We start from the raw sequence: 23,365 nt of genomic DNA on the forward strand, positions 1-23,365 counted from the left end.
AAAACCAGAACAAAAAGTTTGAAAATGCTGACCTGTTTTGACCAGCCTTTCTTCTGAGCTCTCTTCATAGGTGATCACATGTCAATGATATATGATAATCTACCATGTAGGTGACAAAAACATGGATCACTGAGACAAGGTCCATATTGTGGCAAGATCCAAGGGCTCTTGAAGGTAGTGGAGAAAGTCATAACAAATACCAATGACTGGAAGTTAAAGTCAGACAATTTTATGTTAGAAATTAAGCCCATTTTTTTTGTAGCATGTGTGAGTGATTAACCATTGGAACAGAGTACCAAGGGAAGTGGTGGCTTGTCCATGTTTTGAAGATGCCTATCTGGAACATATATTTTAGTCAAACACAAGTATTGGGCACAATACAGGGGAAAGGAGACTCTGGGTCAAAGAAACCATCTTGAACAAAGGTTGTATCTTACTAGATTAAGTTTTAGAATTTTAGATTGTTTTCACTTTCATTTGCTTGTAGTAGTCTCTACCTTTATCACTTTTTTGCTTGGTGTCACTTAATTCAGCTCTTCTGTTAATAAACTTGTTTTGCTTTCATTTATAAATAGTTAGTGCTGTGTAAGTTTAGTAACATGTGTGCTTCTAGAAATTGGAGTGTTTTACTGTCTCTGTAAAGTCTTTGAACCTAACACTTTCTCTGTGAGGGCTATGTGAGAGGCAGTAGGATGATTTGGTAGCAAATTTGGTGCTGGAAGGATACTAAGAATAAGCAAGTTGGGCAAAGCCAGGGTGAGGCTTGTGGGCTGCTGGCAGGCTGTTAGGGTCAGAGCTCTGGACCAAAGCTCCACAACCACAAGACACTATGGATTACAAGGCAGATGGCAGCTAAACCCCTTACTGGCCTGGGTGACCCTCAAAACATTACAGTAGGTGCACAACTGATTGAAAGACTAATCAAAGTAGTTATCAGTGGTTTGCTGTAAAACTGGGAGAGCCAATCTAGTAAGGCCTCTAATGAGTCAGTCCTGGATCTGATAACAGTCAATATTTCCATTAAAGACTTGCATTATGGAGTGGAGACTATGCTTATACAATCTGTGGATGACATCAAGATGAGAGGGGTTGCAAGCACTTTGGAGGACAGGATTAGAATTCAAAGCAACTTTGGTAAATTGGAGACTAGGTCTGAAATCAGCAAGATTAAATTCAATAGAGACAAATGCAAAGTACCACACTCAAATGCACTGCCCTAAAATAGGGAATAACTGACTAAGTGGCAGCACTGCCTAAAAGGATCTAGGGGATAGTCTATCGCAATCTGACACAGTTGCAAAAAAGGCTAATCATCGTTGGGGGGTGTTAACAGGAGTGCTGTATGTAGGACACAGCAGCTAATTGTCCTGCTCTACAAGGCATTGATGAGGCCTCAGCTGAAGTAATGTGTCCAGTTCTGGGCACCACACATTATGAAAGATGGGGACAAATTGGAGAGAGTCCAGAGGAGAGCAACAAAGACAACATGCTTAGAAAACCTGACCTATGTGGAAAGGATAAAAAAACTGGGCATATTTAGTCTTGAGAAAAGAAGACCAGGGAGGAGGGGGGAAAATATGTTAAGAGATGTTATAAATAGGACAGTGATTAACTATTCTCCATGTCCACTAAAGGAAGGACAAGAAGTAATGGGGTTAGTCTGCAGCAAGGGAGATTTAGATTACATATAATGAAACACTTTTGAATTATAAGGGTGGTTAAGTTCTGGAATAGGCTTCCAAAGGAGATTGTGGAATCCCCATCATTGGAGGTTTTAAGAACAGGCTGGACAAACACCTGTCAGGGATGGTCTAAGTTTGCCTGGTCCTGCTTCAGAACAGGAGGCTGGACTTAATCACTACTTGAGATCCCTTTCAGTCCTACATTTCTATTATTTTTTTTCTACTTGAGATTTCCTTGTTTCTGCATCCAAGGATCGCATTAGCCCTTTTGGCCACAATGTTGCATTGTGAGCTCATGTGATTATCCACATGACCCAAAAACATTTTTCAGAGTCATTGCTTTCCAGGGCAGTTACCTCATCCTGTAAATATGGCCTACACCCATAGGTGGTGGGTATCATATACCAGGGAAGACTAAGCCTCCCCTAATCCAGGCTGTGACCCCAGCCACGCTCTGCCATGAGGCCCTGCTCTCACTCCTCCATCTACCCTGAAGCAAGCAGGGGCTCAGCTACAGCTGGTGGCCTGGAACTTGGGGATCAGGCCAGCTGGTGGCCCAGGGGTCAGGCTCGTGACCAGGGATGGCTCAAGACAGCCAGCATGGGTGGGCTATGTGTCTTCTGGCTGTGAAAGGTGAGTGTGGGGGGGGGGAGAATTGGGGCTTCAAAGCGCGGTGAGCAGGGCCTTGGGTGAAATGGGTGGAGCTGGGAGGAAGCCTCCCCGAAGATGGGGTTCATCCTTCACCATGCCTACTTTCCTTGTTACTAGATGTATACACTTCTGTTTAGTCATATTAAACGAGTTACTGCTTGCTTGTGCCAAGCTTACCAACCAGCTGAGATAATGGTTGTATCAGTGGCCTGTCCTCCGTTAGTTACCACTCTCTCGATTTTTGTGTCATCTGCAAACTTTATCTGTGATGATCTTATATTTTCTTATGTTTTTAAACTGATTAGTTAGCTATCTTTTAATCCATTTAACGTGTATCCTGTTAATTTTACATCTTTCTAGTGTTTTAATCAAAATATCATGCAAGTCAAATGCCTTACAGAAACTTGAGTATATTACATCAACACTATTAGTTTTATAAACCAAAAATGAAATCTCATTAAAAAAAGTTGGTCTATTAGTTCATTGCGAAGCCAGTTAAGGATAATTGGCAGATACCGGTGCTAGACTGCTTTGGTATTTCCATAACCATGCAGAAGTTGATGATCCGTTGCAGATGTCACTTCACATGTCCTTGTGCTTAGGTAGAGAGATGCTGAGTTCCCACTATGTATGCTAAAAGTTACTCAATATGGTAGTATAAAACAGAGGTATATTTATATACCCTCTACTATGACACTGAAGGGAAAGGTGTGCTATAAAAGAGCTCATAACCACACAGTAGAATGTGTCACTCATTCCTGCACTCTGTATTCCATTATGTCCATGAGTGACTTTATTAGCTAGCAAAGAACTGCAAGCAGCAAGCAAGTGGTGTATATTAACAACAGCTCTCAATTATAATAGGCTCTGACCCTGCTCCCATTAAAATCCATAGCAAAGCTCCTATTGACATCAGCTGTGTAGGTTCATGATCCTATTATTAAACACTTGCATGGTGTGTTTAATCTTCACTGTATTTTTACAAATATTAACTAACTAATCCTATGAGATAGGGAAGTACTATCTTCATTTTAAAAAAGGGGAAACTGACTGAGGAATGAATTTACATGACTTTTTCGAGGTCCCAGATGGAGTTATCATCTCCGCTGCGATTAGAACGGCCAGTCCTGTGCTCACCAGATCTCACAGCTGTTTCGCAGACATTCTGAAGTGCTTGGAGTGTGGGTATGGAACACGTGCCTATCTGTTTTTTTCTGGAGGTATCTCCTAGCAACACCATAGTTAAGGTTGTGTTCGAAACTGGAACATAAATTACTGCTTTTCCTCTGAAAGCAGGTGGCCAGTCTGTGTGAAATTTCACATAGGGTTACTTTTTATGTCCTTTGAATGTTCTGTGTATTTTTTGTTTGGTTGTGCCTCACATTTGATTTAGGAAAACTTTAAATGTTGGTTCTGTCTGAAATGTGTCCTGCTTGTTTCATTGTTGACAAATTCCTCTCATAAAACATTGTCTATCTACACAAAACTTCATGATGCGGTGGATCCTGAGGAGAATGGTGCATGGGGTAGGGTTTTTATTAATGTTGGCTGTAGAGTCACTATTAGCCATTATTCACATTATAACTACAAGATTGTGCTGTATCTACAAACATGACTGTCAGAAGCCAAGCAAACACAGCTGATTGTTAATACACACAAGCCATATTGCCAGGGGAATGGAGCACGTGAGCCTGATGGCTAAGGATGAGCACGTGTAAATCTGATTACTGGGGCCATGTGCACATAAATGCTGCTTCAAAAGCTAAACTTTCCTGTCACGTTTCATCCTATGATAGAGAAGGGTTCACGTGCAGCTACTGACACATAACACATGTATGGCTGCTGATGGATAAACTATTCTCTGCCACCAGCTTCACTTCTACCCCACAGAGACCTATCCCCTATGTCTCTGCCCCTTCTCTTCTATCCAACTGACACCCCCAATAAAGCATTCAAAAAATCAAAAAAGCTAAGAAGATAAGACACACAAAAAGTTGTTGTGAAGCAGTTTGGGTTATCCAACCCAACTGTTATATCAAATGTCCATAACTACTAACGATGGGAAGGGGAAATTAGTAAAGAAGGGTGCACAGAAGAGTGAAGCAGTGGGGTTGGAGGGCAGGGCAGAATTCAGGTTGTGTTGTGTAGTGTGTGGTGTACGGTAGTTGTGATAAAGGTCAGACATGTGGTTGTGGACGGAGTAGTAGAAGGATGTCTGGGTGTAGCTTAACTTTTCATCTCCTTGCTTTTGTGGCTTTGTACCAGACATTTGTGTGTGTGTGTGTGAGAGAGAGAGAGAGAGAGAGAATGAACCCTAACTGCTTCAGTGAATGTGTGTGTGTGGTGTTTTTTAGTGGGGGGAGGCAAGGAAGATCGGTGCAAAAGCAACAGGACTGTCAGAAAAGCTAGGTAATTATTTTAATCCTAATAGGAAAGCCCAATACTATTTGACTGGGATGAAACGAACAAGTTTCTATAGAAATGAAACAGAGCTTTATTGGATTTACTATAAAAAAAATACAGAATTAAGGTTCCAATTCAGCAAAACACTGAAGGACCTTCTTAACTTTAATGACTTCAATGGGACAGAGGCACATACTGAAAATTAAACACATGCTTAAGAATTTTATTGACCTGTGGCCTTAAGACAGAATCATCTTCTTTCTCTGTTTTGTAAAAAAATATATTCTACAGTTAGTTATACTCCTGCTATAGGGGTGGTTTGAAAATTCTGTGGAATGGTTCTTGTTCTCTATTAAATACTATAAGACTTCTCCATTAGGTGAATACTATGAAAGAAAAGAAAAATCTCCATTTGCTGTGCTCCATTTGCTTATTTCCCATTTTAACCTTTGTCCTTCTAGGTATGTCAGACCTTGCCAAGAGATATCCTCTGCACAATGTAACCTCCCTCCATATATATACCTTTCCATATAATGTCACCTCTTAAGCTGTACATTCTCTTTGCTGGTACTGTTTATCAAACTGTTTTTATATGTTAAATATTTTAAAAAATATAATGTCTTGTCTCAATAAATAAATAAATCACTCATCCCTTTCCATATGAAAAATTCCTTTTGACTTTAATAGGAAATGAATCTATAGGATCCTTCCTATAGTGCCCCCCCAACTCTCTCCCCAGCACTTCTGTACAATTCAGTACAGAATTATATCCGTGCTCTAGAATTCTGTATGATGGGTTGAAAACATACAGAAATCAATCCCATTCTTTATTAAATTCTATAAGATTTTGAGCAATTTCCATATCAACTTCATACCTTTATATTGAACCCAGTTATTTTCATCCCTGTTCAGTTCTATGAGACTTTTTCTAAAGGGCAGTGGAAAGACTCCCCATGAGGTGTCAGAATGTTTAACTAACACCAGCTGGATGTTGTCAGGACCTGGATTATTAGGTCTATGTACAATTCTGAACATTTCTGCAGTTTTGTGTGTCCCCCTCCCCCCACACTATATTTGATTTCATATGATTTAGGGGAAACAAAGACTAGACTCTGAAATCCTATTTTGAACATTTCACACGAGAAAAAAGTTTAGTGAAAAAACTTTGCAAATTGGCAGTAAAATTATATAAAAAACCCTCCATCTTGAGCATTTTGGATTCCAAACCAAATATTTTAATTACCTTTATTTCTAAAACACCACCTAGATGGGTAATGTAACAGAGAACTTTCTAGTCCATGGACTGAATCATTGTGTAAAATTCATCCCTAGTGTAACCCCACTGAAGCTAACGAGTGACTTTAGGGATACATTCGGCCCAGAATTTGTATTCTTACAACAAAAGCTTTTTCTTTTCACTCTTTCCCCTAGTCTTTTCATTTTCTCTTTTCTTTTCTTTTCTCTCTGTGTGTTTTTAGTCCACCAGTCATTCCTGTAACTAAGATTAATAATAATTTTCAGAGGTTTGGCATATGGTGGTTCTACACACAACAAAATACTGTACTAATAATTTAATAATGTAGCGAGTCCTTGAGCAGTAGGATTATCATTATATTGTACATCATAGCTATGGTGGGGATACAGCTAAGATCCTTTTGTTCTAAAGGCACAGGCTTTCCACACATATGTTGGAATACACACACAGTTTTTGTGTCATACTAAATTGATATAGTTACACTGATGTAAAACCATAATGTAGACACACTCTCACTGGTTTAAACACAATGTAAACTGGTTATCTTAATATGGTCATGTACTGAATTAAGTAAACCAGTTTAAATATGTATTATACATTTGAGGCTCGCATCAGGCAGTATAAATCAACTGATTTAGTTACACTATTTCAAGCTTTCTAATTCACACAAGCTCTTTGTTAAGTGGTAGTACCCTAGATCTATTGTATACAACTGGGTAGTTCTGAATACAGACAGTGGAGGATAGCAGTTCCCAAACACACCAGCCAATACATTGCACTAATAATAATTATAACAACATAATATCTGTGTGTGTTTCTGTTAAAGCATACATCAGACTGAACCAACCTAGCACTCTACTTAAGCTGACTTGATATGATATAGGTAAATTTGGCTTAACCAGATGCATTCAGTGGAAATTTATTTTTGTTTTTTCAACTTCTTTTGACCCTCTGCTCTGCACTTGTGCAGCAGACAGGTACCCAAATTATAATTATTATTTATTATTTTCAAGATGGCATATGTGTGCGTCTCTGTGGGTTGGAATATCTGGAAACACTTCAAAGAGAGCATGTGCATTACCACTGCTGACAACTCTTAAGTGCAAGGCACAGTTTGGTATAGGGGAAATAAAAACCTAGCTGAGGCTAGAGCAGGCATTTCCAGCTTTTCACAATAAATGCTGTGACAGTGAGATAAAAGGGCAGCTCTTCCTCTTGTGAGCCAGTAGAGGCTGAGATATGTAATGTAGATGTACTGGTATTTTTCTGTTTGGGCTGAATAGTTCATTCAAACCAAAATTTCAGGTGGCTCAAAACAGTTTAGTTAACTGTTGGTGTGCAATAAAGAGAGAGAAACATAATTTTAATATGTTTTGCTCTTTGTGTATCCAGCCAGGATACGATAGTGATCTGTGAAAAAGTCCGTTTTTGCAGAATTGCTAGCTCAGCCAGAAAGAATGGGAATATCATATGGGAGAATTGTATGTGATTTTCAGACCTATTTTGCAGAAGCAGGAGGTTCAGATAAATATGCCAGGGCCAGATCTTCAGCTGATGTAAATCAGCGTAGGCCTACACCAATTTACACTAGCTTCAGATCTGACACCCAGTCTTTCATTTTATTATCTGAACTCAGAATGGTTTTAGGTTCACCCATCACTAGCATCTGCACTGCAGATACCTTTATCTCTCTATCATCTAGGTATTTATACTATGCTCATCACTTGCAGATTAGAAGAGCTAATAATCTCCCATTTGTGAGCCCATAAACACACAGCATCAGCTCAAGGAGCAGATTTAGTATCCTCTTTACTTTTAGTCCTCTAAATGCACTTTTTGCACCCGAAACGCTTTGAAGAAGACCTGAGAACAGCAAAAGTAAGATTTATCCCCCTCAATATTCCCTTCCTTCTTCTCTTTCTCCTCTCTCTCCTTCCTTCCCCCCAGTACAATCTGGGAATTATAGTTCCTGGATCCAAAGTTACAGGAAACACCTAGGAACAAACTTACAAACACAAATTGCACCTCGCTAGATACAAAGCACTCTTCCCATCTTTACATTGGTAAATTTAGTGTTTACAGCAGGTACTCCTTTCACAAACCTGGGAATGGAAGTTCTCCATGTATCTATTGATCAGGTATATTGTAGTGCCCATATCTTGTGGTAATGGATACTATATAATACAGAGATGGATGGCATGGACAGAAGCACTGCAGGTTCTCCATATCAACCATTCAACTAATGCATCTCAACAACCCTGACCTGGACTGATCTTCGCTAGTGGTGTAGTGCTAGTTCATTGTTTGTGTGCTGAGCCTCTCTTCTTGAAAGAGCCAATTAGGTGTGACATGGCCACCAACTGCATTACATGACCATCAGTTCATGAAGGTGTTAAAATTAGCTCCTTTTATACCAGTGGTTCTCAAACTTTTGTACTGGTGACCCCTTTCACAGAGCAAGCCTGTGAGTGTGACCCCCCCCTTATCAATAAAAAACACTTTTTAATATATTTAAAACCATTATAAATTCTGGAGGGGAAGCAGGGTTTGGGGTGGAGACTGGCAGCTCGCGAACCCCAATGCAATAATCTTGCAACCCCCTGAGGGGTCCCGACCCCCCAGTTTGAGAACCCCTGTTTTACACAAACCACTGAACAAACTGCGGCTAATAGTAACTTTTGGTTACTTTTGACCTGCGTTGGCTATGAATCAGCATCTTAAAAACGGAAGACTCCGTACCTTATTATAAAGCCCCCATGCTACTCAGTGCCTCTTTCCATCTATTTTGATACTACTTTTCTACCACCAACTGTGGAATTAGGGACTCAATATATTTCTTTAGTCATCATTGGCTATCAGTCAAAACATTCCATAAGTGTCAGTTATCTGCTCTCAGTCTGAGACATCTTTCTCATGCTCAGGGAGGTCTACTGCATTATTAGTGTGCCCTGACACATGTTAGTTCAGCTCCTTTCCTTTTCAATACAAGGCCATTGTTGCCCCATCACTGTAGCTATTTTGCTTGAGTGGGATGAGCCTTCAGATAAGTGTTTGACAGTTGGTATCAGCCAAAGAAGGGCATTACAGTGTTGCCAATATTACTTGCTGTAATACTAATATCCTAATAATACTAATATGATGGTTTCGTCATCCAAAAATGTGTCACCACATAGCGCAAAGCTTTTTGCTGAATTTGATATCCACTGCTGACACCCCTACCCCCAGCTTGTCATTCAGAATACCAATGGCTTTCTCCAAGTCCTCCCAATTTGAGTTGTGGTCATCCAGTCAAAAGATGCATACCATGTGACTCAGAGAACCAAATCACAACCAATACAACTCAAATGTCAAAGTTCAAATGTCAAATACACACAGTGGATTCAGTGTTTTTGTTTTTAAGAGCAGAAAAACTCATTAAAATATTGCCTTATACATTTGAATAATGAGTAATTTCAAGGAACTCAGAATTGGTTTCTGAGCCTTTCCAGAGAAGGAGAGCAGGTCAAATTTTAGACACAATTATTGGCTAAGCTGTAACAATTATTATTGATTTTTCCTTTAAATTTTCCCCAATTTCTCTGAGTCACCACTTTTAAATATGTTTCTTTTTACCTTCCTACTTCTTTCTAGACATTTCCCTCTTTGCTAATCTATTTTTAATTACCGTAGTCTTAGCTTCATTTTGAAATCACGTTTTGTGTTTCATATCTGAGCTTCTGTATTAGCTCTCTGGCATCATTTATGTTAGTGGTCTTTGAATAGCTTGCGGGCACCTGAAAACCCAATAGAGAACCTGAATTCCTGGCTGAATTCTTGTCTCTTTCACCCTCCCTGTGGCCCCCTTTTCTTTGTGTGTGTGAAGGAGGTAAGAGGAGAAGAATGTTTTCAAAATAAAAAGTTTTGATTTAACTCATTATCTGGATTAGAGTGGGAGAACAAAGCACAGAACAGCCACAGAAACAGTCAATTACAGACCCATGCAGTATTTAAACATGGGTCATTGTTGGCAGATGTACATATCTGATAGCCCCACCTGCAGCCAGATGTGGGCATGCAGATCTGTGGAAATCAAAGAACAGAATTTGGCACAAGCTTCAGTGTCCTTCAGTGTACGAGGCATCTGCCAGAATTGTCAAACTAAGCCTGCTGATCTTCAAAAGAGTTACATTTGGCTCCATGTTCAGAAGCAGTTAAGGTACTGGCCTGCTTGTATTTTACTGGCACAGCTGGTAACTCTACCTTGAAATTAGTTTCCAGTAAAGACAATTTTCTTTCATTTCACACCGTGATAAGAATTGCTGTACCAGACAAGACCAGTGGTCCAGTTAGTTCAGTAACCAGCCTCTGAGAGTAGCCAGCACCTGATACTTCAGAGGAAGGGGCATAGAATTCTACATCAATTAGTTATGTAATAACTTACCCTTAGGGAAAGTTTCTTCCGAATAGTTAAAGGTTGGTTTATGCCCTAAACCATGAGAGCTTATAACCCTTTCAAAACTCTTTTAAAAAAAAAAAATCTGATTCCTTAGTGTTGCAATTCTTAGTCCTTAGAAAGATCTGATTGTTTGTTTCTTTTTCCGGAAATGTGTGAATAGAATTAACATAGAAATAGCGATAAAGACTTGCACTTATATAGCTCTATCCATCTACAGATCTCAAGCCCCTTTTCTGAACATTCATTAATTTAGGCTCACAATCGCTGAGCTGCATAAATATTATCAATGCTATTTTGTGAGTTGGGAAACTAAAGTAAAGAAAAATAAGGTCAGCATTTTTCAAATAGGGTGTCTAACATTTAGGGACTGTAGGAAGCAGTTTTTTTAGCAGTGCTTAACACCTGGAGTTGTCAGTGAAGTTACTGTGAGCTGTGGGTGCTGAGAGTCTCTGAAAACTAGACCCCCATTATTACTAAATATTTATATCACAGTCACATCTACGGGCCTAAGTGAGATTGGGGCCCAGTCTAAATAGAAAAGACAGGCCAGGGTGGGATGAGAAACAGATAACTTGTCCAAGGTGATAGAGCAGGTCAGTAGCTGAACTAGGAATGGACCCTGGGTCTCTTGTGTCCCCACTCCAATGACCTAACTGCTAGGCCAGCATTTAAATATGGATTTAGGCATCCCAGTTTGAAAACAGTAGCCTAAATTAGCTTCACACAATGGTATATGAAACCAGTGGCCGTGCTGGGAATAGTATCTAACTCCAAATAGCTTTGGCCTAGTGAGCAAGAATACGAACATCCAAAATATCGTCCCCATATACATGTCCTCTGCCAACTTACTCTATCCAAAGGCATGTAAAGATCAGTAAGTGGTAGAAGGAGAAGTTAGCAAAACTCCTCCTTGAAAGAAAACCATAAAACAATCTGTACCATTGTGATTCACTGACTAAGCTAAAGCTCATACTTTTCTTGCTCCTTCACAGAGAAGGGAGGAAAACAGAACATAAAGTAGTAGTGCCTGTGCAAGTCTGCACCTCAGGGAGGCTGGGAAAATGGCAAAAGGCTATTATGCCTCGTCTTTCATTTATCATCGTCGACATCAAACCCATGCAGGTAGGAGGACAGAGTTCTCCAGCTCTTATCCCTCACTTTTCATTGCCCAGTATGTGCTGTGCATTGTTTGCTGAGTGATTAGTGACGTGTCGGTAAGTATATTAATGTGGAAGGCTGGATGGGTTTGACAATAAGTCAATGATTCTTTTTGACATCACTTTAATAGAATCAAAGAGGTGGTTGTGGGATGATACTTTTTAATGGGATATAGATATAAATGACCCAAGTTTTATGACAAAGGTCAATGATATTGATGATTACTGTAGAGGAGATAATTTTGCTAGCATGGTAGGAGGCAACTTGCATAATTCATGAATGCTTCTAGGGTGGATTGTTTTGATTTTTTTTTTTGGTGGGGGGGCAAGGCGGGGAGTTGGAGCTCATCTACAAGAAAATGAAGCACTCTTGCCATTTACTCTGTGCTGCATTCTTATGGCCATAATTAAATCTGTTTTAACATAGCAAAAAGCAACTGCAGCATTAGCCACTGGAATTAGTGGAAACTGACCCATGCCCTCTGCATTCCTGATGTACACCAATGACTGTGGCCAGAAGGCAAAGAGATCTTTTACCAGCATTCCAGTGTGCTGCACCTTTATTACAGCCAGTTCCCCAGATGAGAAAGTGGAATCCAGAAAGAAATATCAAAGTGATCAGAGTTGTCAATGGCTTCTGCATTGCTACAGCTCTCTGGCATCTAACTATAATGTGTCAGGTATGCTTTTTCCCCTTGTATCACAAATTTTTACATATTCTACTGAAGTGGCAGGTAGTAACAAGTCAAAGGAGAGAAATAGAGTGTGTGGTGCATCGGGAAGGATACCATGAGAAATTCTTGGCTACAAATGGACACTCACAGTTGTATATTAACCCTCATGCCTATACGTTGCTCCAGTGGCATCAAAGGTCTACAACAGGGCTGGGAAATGTTCCCCAGGCAGGAGTGGCATAAGTGGTCCTTCTTTGCTTTCCCTAACAGACTCCAGTGGACAAGAGTTCTGAAGATTAAGGAAGATGGAAGGAGGCATGCTCACAGCATTAAGTAGTCTTGGGATTGTGGGGTGCTGTACCTTTGTGAAGCTCTGGCAAGGAGTAGTAGGAGCTCATTATGCTACAGAGCTGCCCATAAGCATCAAAGGTTATGCTTCAATAAGTTAGAGCATCTTCCAAGGAGTGTATTTTGAAAGAGACATTGTTCCTCCCTCTCTCCTCTCCCACCCGTGCCCTCATAAAAGGATGCTCCTCACTGGCTCAGTTTGTAATTTCCTGTAGCTGAGAGCTCCTTACTGCTGCTTAACAAAAGTTACTTCCTTATATTCTTAGAGAAAAAAATAACCTAGATGCCAGAGGCCAGCATTTTCAATTTGTTCCATCTCTTGCATTGCAGACATTATGGAGGTTAGTTTGGAAATATCTAGAGCTGATCAACATTTTCAATAAAAAAATGGTTGTTTGGGAGATTTGCCACATGCACAAAAAAAAATTCATTTCTTTCAATAACTTCTGGATTTTTTACCAAAAAAAAAAAGTTCTTAAAAAACAAAACAAAACAAAAACCCCAAAACAGAATCAAGTGAAAACCAAAAATATGTCACTTCTGTCTAAAAGTTTCATGAAACATATTTTCCATCCTGCTATTGCCTATTGTCATTTTCCTCTAATCCCCATGGTCTGTAGAAGATCCTCCCAGCCATCTCTTTGTATTCATTGTACAATTAATGTCATCTGCACACACTGCATTGTTCACCTGTTGAAGGCTGCCAGTATATATTCTTATGACATGTAATGTCACCATCTCCACTTTTCTTCACTTATCTCTGCTATGTAAATTGTAGCTTCCAATCTACCTAGACGATACAGTCAAAAGATGAGAGGAGAAACAAAGGCAAAGAGAGACGTAATAACTCATCCAAGGACATAGAGCAGGTCATTGGTCTGAGTTGGGAAAAGATCCCAGGCTTTTCTATGTCCCATTCCCATGAGCTAACTACTAGGCCCAGTACTTAATTATGGAGTCAGCCGTCCAATTTTGAAAAATGTTAGCCTAAGTCAGTTGCACAAGGATGTCAATGGCTGGGCTAGTAATAGGATCCAGGTCTTCTAACTCCAAATAACTTTAGCCTAATGCCCAAGAATGGGAATGTCCCTAATTTCTGTATTACTGTTTCAGTAACACATATCACCCATTTACATTTGAGATATGGCCTCTAGATTAGTGGCTTTGCATACCGTGACACTTCGGAACTCCTCTACCATCTAACCAGTATCTATACAATATACCCCTCTCCCCTCCAAAAAAATGTGGGAATGGCATAGTGATTGTGACTTCCTGAGACTTGTTTTTGATCCCCCAGGTTAAAGACTCATATCCTAGATCATTGTCTCCATTATTTACTAGCACATTTCCTGATATTGATTATTTCCAATACTTTGCTGTGCTTGTGTATAAACACTTCAGTATGTAAAAGTCTATATTTTTCTTCACCTTCCATTTTGTTTTATTAGAGATGAAAGAATTAGCAGTTTTGTTGAGGAGTCACCTTGGGCTGGAGAAATCAGTGAACAGTGTGCTCTTCAATAGCCTATGTTCACTTGGTATGTGTAATCTGGATGGAGTCTTTGGGGGAAGAAGCATCGCTTCTTCAGGTGCATCAAAAACCTGATCTGGAATACAATAGAGGTCTTTTGAAAATATTACAGAAACCCTCCTTCTTTCCATGCAACATGCTAGCTTAGTACCAGGACTAAAAACCTTGTCTTCTTCTCTAAAAAAAGCAGCATGATCAAACTGATAAACGGATGTATTTTATGAATAATACATTGCTCAAGAGCTTCATTCTACATTATATACAACACAACCATCATTTGTAATGTTTACTTAAACACTGGCTCTCAACAAAACACTTAAACTCATCTTGCCCCTGAGCAGTTTGCATTAGAAATCTGGACTGCTTAATTTTATGGTGCTTCAGCATTAGAACAAGGATGTGGGAAATGGTATTCTTGACGGCAATGTACTGAAAAAGGGGAAGGGAACCTTTATATAATTGGGAAGAGAAGTTTTCAACATGAAGCCACCATATCATACTGGATTATATCTTGTTGTGATTGCCCTAAATGGAAACAAATTTTTTATATTCATTAAGAAAACTCTTTTCTGGGACAAGACCTTTAACAGCTGGAACCTTGTCTATTGTCATCCTGTGATACACTTTGCCAGTTGCCTTACCATTTAAAATGAATTAAGTGCTACTAAACTTTACTTTTCGGTAGTTTCATCAGCACTGCCTAAAAGGATATAAAGTAAGAAGCTTTTCTCTGGCTGGAATCCAGATACTAATGGTGTTAGAATGCCTCCTTATTGCATTGAAGTCTGTAGTTAGGTCAAACAGATTTTTAGAAGATGCTTAAATAAACACTCTATTTAGTGTTTTCTTGTAAGCTGCATCCCTAACCTCAAAACACTGGCAAGTAGGAGATATGACTCTTCATTCATGTGCAAACATTTGGCATAGACCAGATCATCGAGGTTGAATATTTATGCTTCATAAATTGTTAATTTAAGGTGGTCTAATAGCCTGGTGATTAGCACTTTCTGCTGCAGTGCAGAACCGAAATCTGGCTGGAAAAACACAAGGAAGAAAGTGCCAGATAACTTCCTGAGAAGTTCCATACAGTCCCACAATCATATATACACATTTGCATTTTTAATAGAAAGAGGTCCTAAGCTTTAACTTAATTCAATAAGGTTTGTCTAGGAAATTGTTGTAAATGTCACAAGTCCCATGTATAATAGCTGGAATAATCTAAATGTAGTTGGCTTTGGAGATTGCAGGCCCCTTGGGTAAAGGACAGTCTTTTCATTCTGTGTTTGTATATTGCCTATCACAACGGGGTCCTGGTCTATGATCTGGGCCCCTAGACACGTCCACCATACCAATAAAAGTACAAACAGCAACCACAATGAGCTACTGTACATACAAACATCATGGAATCGGAAACGTTCAGCCAAAAATTCCATTTAGTGGAGTCTAATTCAACACTGTATTCAAAGTTTGGTCAGGAGCTTACACATATATACAGAGACTGAACTCTCAAGAGCAAGTGACAAGTGAGTGCTTTAAATATGCACTGAATGAGCTTTGATTTCATTACTGAAATATCCTGTTGGACTAAATTATTCTGTAACAGCATTTGATCATGCAGCTCCTGGACCTGGGTTCATTTACTTTAAGGTTAGTGCAGTCACAGCTTAAATTGCTTAACACTTGGTAACATCAAAATTCTTTCTCTTTCCTTTATTAAGCACTTCAATTTTAAGTAGTTGAAACCTGATGGAAAAAGAAGGTCAGCTTGGATGAAATAGTTTTAGTGGTTACTTCAAAACTCCTGAGGTTTGCATGCTTTGGGCCCAGTTTTGAATGGAAGCTGAACTGCTGCAAACTTCCACAGACTTCATACCCGGTCCTGGGATGTGCCGAGCACCCTCAGTTCTCATTGCAGGCTACAAGATCATATCCGTGGGGAAATGATGGGAAAGCTCTCTGATTAGAGCTTTTAAGAGCAGCATGTATAAAACTCTAGTGATCTCTAGGTTAGGATGCTGGCCTGATTCCCTATTCTGCCCCATACTTCCTCTGTGATCTTGACCAAGTTACTTAGAGCGTTACAGCGGCAAAGCTGCACTGGAGCAGCTGCTCTTCTGTAGCACTGTATGTGAAGATGCTCCTATGCCCACGGGAGCTTCTGCCATTGGCAAAGTTAATCCATCTCCCCAAGAGACGGTAGCTATGTCAGCAGGAGAAGTTCTTCCATCAACATAGCACTGTCTATATGTGTGTGTGTGGCAATATAAATATGTCACTCAGGGATGTGGATTTTTCACAACCCGAGTGATGTAGTTATACCCATATATGTCTGTTGTGTAGACCTGGCCCTAGTATCTTTCTTCCTCTTCTGTAAAATGGGAACAATGGCACTTCCTTACATATCAGGAGCATGGTGAGGTGCTCAGATGCTATGGGACGAGTCTCTGGCCCTATATCATAGAGTGAAAATATGTCCCAGGCAGGGTGCTCACTCTGAGGATTATGAAGAGATTTTGAGGATTTTCTGCAGGCAAACATCCCAAAGTTGATTTCTTTTGCAACGATGAGTCATGGCCATTTACACCTTGCAAAGTGGGTGTAAAATGCTATTGCCTGTATAAAGAGGTGGTTGACTTTGATATGTTCTACCGATTTTGCACACTGGAAATGACTACAGAAGGTGCGAAACCTTGGAGAACCAGGCCAAGCGTACATAATATGTACTTTAAAAGGATGCTTGTTACTCCTTAATATAATATTTAACTATAAAAACTAATACTAGTGTGATACTAAAGGAAATATGAATGGATTACCACACGGTCATGAGGCTGCACCCCTCTCTGGCATATGAGAAGAATTGCTCTTTGCAGCAGAAACTTAAGGCTCATATAAGAAACCTTATGCTGTCCTCCCCTGCTTGCAAGCTTGGCAGAGAAGCCACATTCAGTGTAAAAGGGTGTATATCTGAGGCATGAGGGCAAGTAACAATACTGCTGGGTCCTACAGAATGTAGGCAGTCTAGGGAAGGCTGTGATACGATTGCTCTAACCTACACAAGGGCCACCCTTCCCCCATCGGGGACATAGCACAAAATCTGGCTCTCTGTGTGGTCCACAGGCAAGCTAAGGTAGCATTAGAAACCTAATTTCTTTCTTGGTTTCCTTAAACTTGAATGCCCAGTCTCACTATTGCATTGCCATGACTTTTTGTTTTAATCCCCCTTCTTTTGAATAGAAAATGAGGCCGGGTTAAGAAAGTTTAAAGTCACCCTGAATCACTTAAGGACATCATTAGAATTGGAAAAGCGCCCTCCAAAGCTCAGGAGAGTAGTTGGGAGAGCTAAAGGTGCTCTTAATTTGAGTGCCCGCAATTGAGTAGCCATGTGTTGATGTTCTAGGGATAGCTCTGTGGTTTGAGCATTGATCTGTTAAACCTAGGGCTGTGAGTTCAGCCCTTGAAGGGACTGACTTGGGGGCCAAAATCTGTCTGGAGAGTGGTCCTGCTTTGAGCAGGAGGTTAAACTAGATGACCTGCTGAGGTCCCTTCCAATTCTATGATCTATAAGAAGACCAGCCCATGGCATATACCCCTCTTAAAAAACCTTTGTCTAGGGCTCAGTAGAACTTAAGTGATGTATAAGCTCTGTGGGGTGAATTTAACCCTTAAAGAAGTGAATGCAAAACACCCAATTATTTATTTGGGAGTAAGGCTGCACCCAAACTGTTTAGGGCAGCTCATTGCTGAAAGCTTTGCTGCTACTCGTTGTATAGCCTTAAGCAGTTAAGGCAACCAAAAATCTAAAAGGACTTGGTGTGCATCCAATGTACCAAACTGCTTTAGCCCGAGGGCACCATGAAAAACATAATGAAAACCGGTCTAGTGTGCATTTGTAAATATGCCAAATTTAAATATTTATAACTTTAAATCTATTGGACCGACTTCCTTTGAAGCTTTATTGTCTTGCCTTCCTCCAGGAGGGGTACGATACAGACATACTAAATTTGACAGCCATTTTGGAGTTAGTTGAGTGCAATAATTCCAAATGGCATATCGGGACAGAGTCGTATTCTTTTTCACACACACGTAACTCAAAAATGGCTCAGCTGATTGAGCTCAAACTTTTCAGACAATGACTCACCATTAGCCTGAGAACAAGCATGAAAAATAGAAGCCCAGAAGACAATTGTTGAGAAATTTCTGAGCAACTGAAAGGAGAAAGTTTGAGCCGTAAGTGGAACTCAGTTTACACTTCTCTGAAGACTGTATTGAACTGAGTATTAAAGAAACAAACTACAAATGTAGGGACTGAATTTGTTCAGACTGAAATGACCTTGTGGCCTGATGGGTTCCCAAGAAAGAGAGAGAGGGGGAAAAAAAGAGAATTTAAAACGTGATGCTCTAGTAAGGAAGATTTTTGAGGTTGAGCTCAATATTATTATTAATTTAATTTTTGATGTGCTTAATAAGAATAAACGAGTTCCTATAAACAATTCTAGGGATCCTAAAAATAATCTTAATGCATAATACACCTATCCACATGGGAACACAAGCATTCAAAGCCAAACCAGCTAGTTACAAACCTCATTAGTGATAAGGGGATGGGGCCAGAAGTAGTGGCAGACCTTAACCCAGCTGCTGGGCCCATTTTGTAACAGTCCCTATTTCCAGGCTGCATCACTGGAAATGTTCAAGAGATTGGATTTAATACTGGTCACCAAATCCTGCCCTTTTATTAGTCATTGGCAGCTGTGTGCACATATCCCTAGTGTGGTCAGAGAAGCAGAGCAGCAGTTCCTTGGTTTTGGGTACTTGTCTGGACTTAGGCCTGCTCTACACCTAAACCTTAGTTTGGCCTAGCTACCTCACTCAGGAATGTGAAAAATTCACAGCCCTCAAAGATGCAGTTTAGCTGAGCTAAGCCATAGACACCATTAAGGCTGATGGATGCATTTTTTCCATCTACTGCTACTTTCAAAGGGATGGATTTAGTAGAGTGATGGAAAACCCCCTTTCTTCATGGTAGCAAGTGTTTATGCTCCAGCGGCATAGTCATACCCTTAGAACTAATTTGTAATGAAAAAAAGGGGCACATTTTCCTTGAAAACTTTTGCAAACAATGTTCCCATTTTGCAGACAGTTCTCCTTGGAAGGTTTAACCTCTCTCTTGTAGCCATGGCACTTAAGAATCTGTTTATTTTTTTTAATGACTTCTACCCATAGCCTCATAATACTTCCATTGCCAAGGTACCCTGTGGTGATGTATTTGAAAGCAAACAATTCACTAGTTGCTGCTGCATCAGCTTCAGGGAGTTGTTGCTACCCAGAGATGGGAAGGACCCATCTTATATTATTCATTGCTACTGCCAGAGAGCTGCTTATCATGTTTCATTTCATTAGTCCTGTAGCTCACATGGTAGACGTCTGGACTGTATTGTTGAAGGTTCAGGGTTTAAAACATGGGGAGGTGCTACAGTGGCATACAGTATAAAATAAATGTTTAGGTAGGTCTTAGAAGAACAAGGGACAATGTTGTGCTTTGTATATCTAGACAAGAGGTTCCTGGTTCGAATCCTTCTTTCACTGTAGCAGTCTGGATGGCTTTAGTCATATACAAGTTATTGGGTTCAGTTCTGGAGTACTCAGTTGAAACTCCCTGGCTTGTGTTATATGGGAGATCAGACTAGATGATTTAAAGGTCCCTTCTGGCTTTAATAATCTATCAGCTTGTCTACACGAAGACTTAGTGTGGGTTGAACTGGGCTGTGAATCTTCAACGCACTAGCTGGAGGCACACTAACTGTTCGTGCAGACCCTGCTACCGCACACTAAAAGTTCCATAGGGTGTATCAACAGCAGTAGGTTAAAGCACGCAGGCAAACTCTAAGAATCTGTGAATCCCTGCCCTCCAGATCTCGGCACTTCAGATAAAATAGCAGAGGAGCCGCTCTTAGCAGTGTGAGATTATAAGAACTTGTGCTAGCCTAAAATTGACAGTCACCCAGAAAGAGGGAGAGAAAGCCCAGAAGAAGGCTCTTCTCAACAGGAAAACTGTTGGTGCTCCCTCAACCTTTCCACTCTCATAATGCCAGTCTGCTTAGGCTCACCAAATGAGAACCAGGGTAAATATGACACTTCAATTTCCATGCCTGCCCTCTGCCCCCCAAAAAATAATGCCAAATCTCTGCACCGATCAAGTATCTTTCTTAGGGTAACCAGACAGCAAGTGTGAAAAATCAGGACAGGGTTTTAAATCTTATTTAAATGCCTCTATAAAGTTAATTTTGCCCCAGTGTGCAACCTGGCTTCTCTCAGAGAACCAGAACAATACCAACATTCATGGGAGGGAAAAAAATTGGAGGAATTAGATGCTGGATAGGAAAAAAATGAAAAGGAAAAAGATTCTGCTGCTAGGTAGGCAGCCCTGCTGGGAAATCTGAAATCAAATTCTTCTGAAAGGAAGTGTTATTAAAAGTAACTTTAATCCTTCCAGCCAGCCGGCTCGTAAAAGCATACAATTAAGTCAAACAAATGACAAGAGCACTCTCTCTCCTACCTGTTTTCCCCCTTCAGAGAGTAATTACTGCAGAGTAGTCTAGTCTCATTTTGTGCAAATAGCAGTAGAGTGCCTGAGTGAGGTGCCAATTCCTCCCTCCTCGTTCCAACCCATCCTGTTTGCCACTCCTCCTGACAACAGCCCGGCTGGCATACGCAGCCAAGAACAAAGGGGTGAATTTGAATATTTCCTCTTTGTGCAAGGTTAATTGAAAATCAAAAAGTCACTTTCTGAATGTCATATTCAAACTGCCAGTGCATCAATTTTCTTCAGGCTCTCGTCTCTGCAGGAGAGAGAGAAAGAGAGAGAGGTGGGGGCTTACATAGGGGCGGAAGTTAATATGCAAAGGAAAAGAGAGAAAAAGAAATTTTAATGACCTGATGTCAGGTAAATTGTACTATGAGGGAGAACTGGGTCCAGAAGAGATCTGGTATTTCTTTTCTTGCACAGTTCAGTGGCAGTGTCACCTAGTAGAGAGTGCAATGGACAAGGATTCAAGAGAACTCTCCTTCCAGTTCTGTCAATGAGCTACTGGATGACTTCAGACAAGTCACCTTGACACTCTGAGCCTCAGTTTCTCCATCTGGAAAATGGGAATAATGTTACTCACCTCACTTGTAAAGTGACTTGAATGTGCTAATTAAAAGTGCTATATAAAAGCTAGATATTATTATTTAGATTGCAAATTGGGTTAGGAACTGTTGCTTTTTATGTATTTGCCTGGTGCTTGCCATAATTGGGACACTGATCTCCATTGGAAGCTGCATGTGCTATGTTCATACAAATAATTAACAATAATATCAAGATACATGTGCTGAAATCCAGTACATGGAATACATACAACACTTATGCTCTCAAATTAAGGATTTATGTGGCACACGCCTTCTGCAAAAGAGTGAATTTTCACCAAGGTTCTATGGAGTTGCTTCCAAAATTCCCAAGGCTAGGGCAAAGATTCCGACTTGTCCCTGTTGCTCCATATTGGATTAAAATGAAATAATAAACAGCAGTGTGATGATTGGTCATGAGCAACATAGTGTTACAGCAATATTGTCTCAGGGTGACATGTAGTTCCCCACATCTGTCTGTATCCACTTGCTGTCTATCATCTCATGCTCAGATTGAACTTCTTCAGAGGAGGGACTGTCTTCTTGCTCTGTGTTTTAAAATGCCTGCGCAATGGGGTTCTGCTCAATGAATGAGGTTCTCTAGGTATTATATATATGGTAACACAAAGAGCATGCCAACTTTTGTTATAAATGTCCACTTTGTTTACACTGGGGCTTATGGCTTGCCTATGAGATACGGTCCTTTGTTCCTTTACGTTGCTGGCTCAAATCTAGCCCAGGTTGCCAGAAAGACCAGCTAACAGCTGGCTGTTCAGTGATATTTCATAGGAGCTACTGTTTTCAGTTCATTTTCAGGCAGGTATGTCACCCTGTGAACTAGTTGCCCTGCCTTATTTAAAGTCTCAGGGGAGGACCCAAGGACTGAATCTACATGGAGAGTAAACTGTGTTAACTAGAGACACTATGGCCTAGTGGATAGTACACTGGACTGGGATTCAGGTGAATCATGGAAATGTAGAACTGGAAGGGACTCGATAGGCCATCTAGTCCAGTCCCCTGTACTGAGGTAGGGCTAAGTATTATCTAGACCATCTCTGGCATGTATTTATCTAACCTGTTCTCTAAAAACCTCCTGTGGCAGAGATTCCACAAGCTCCCCAGATAACTTGTTCCAGTGTTAAACTACTCTTACAGTTAGAAAGTTTTTTGCATAGGCAGCGGTTATAATAGGCCAGGGCAGGCTAAGCTCTGCAGCTGCCAGACACTGGTTGTGGAGTTTGTATGGGAAGTTTTTGCATATTATTAGGCTCGTGCAGGTTCCGGAGCAGCTGAGGAACTGATATGTGCTATTCAGCTTCCTGGTTTCATCAGTACTCTCCCTAGACTCTATATACTGCACATACCACCTCCTCAGCTGCCCCAGAACTGGCATGGGACATATAAAAAGCTCAGGTTCTTTGGGAAGAGATGATCTTTTCCCACAGAGTGGCTTGGGCGTCTCAGGAGGGGAGGCACGGCACAGCTGAGGGGGCTCCAACTGGCCCTGGGCTCCTCCAGCCCCGGGGAGGGCCTCGAGTTCCTCTCTGGGCAGGAGGGCTCAGGTGTAAGGGGCTTGTGGAGCTAGCTTCCCTGAAAGAGGGAGGGTCCACCAGCCACACATGGTTTTTCCTAATGTCTAACTTCAATCTTCCTGGCTGCAATTTAAGCTGATTACTTTTTCTCTTGTCCTCAGTGGATAAGGACATTTTATCACTCTACTCTTTATAACAATGTTTTATGTACTTGAAGACTGCTATGTCCCTGCTCATTCTTCTCTACTCCAGACTAAACAAACCCAGTTTTGTCAGTCTTTCCTCATAGGTCATGTTTTCTAGACCTTGAATCATTTTTCTTGGTGTTCTCTGGACTTCCTCCAATTTGTCTACATCTCTCCCAAAATGTGCTCCCCAAAACTGGACACAATACTCCAGTTGCGGCCTAATCAGCGCTGAGTAGAATGGAAGAATTACTTCTTGCATCCTGATTAAAACACAAGTGGTTTTTTTTTCCCTAGATCTGTCCCTGGCCACATGTGGAACCTTATGTGAGTCACTTGAGTGCTCTGTGC

The sequence above is a fragment of the Gopherus flavomarginatus genome, chromosome 3 (assembly GCF_025201925.1).
Source record: "Gopherus flavomarginatus isolate rGopFla2 chromosome 3, rGopFla2.mat.asm, whole genome shotgun sequence".
In the NCBI taxonomy this organism is placed as follows: Eukaryota; Metazoa; Chordata; order Testudines; family Testudinidae; genus Gopherus; species Gopherus flavomarginatus.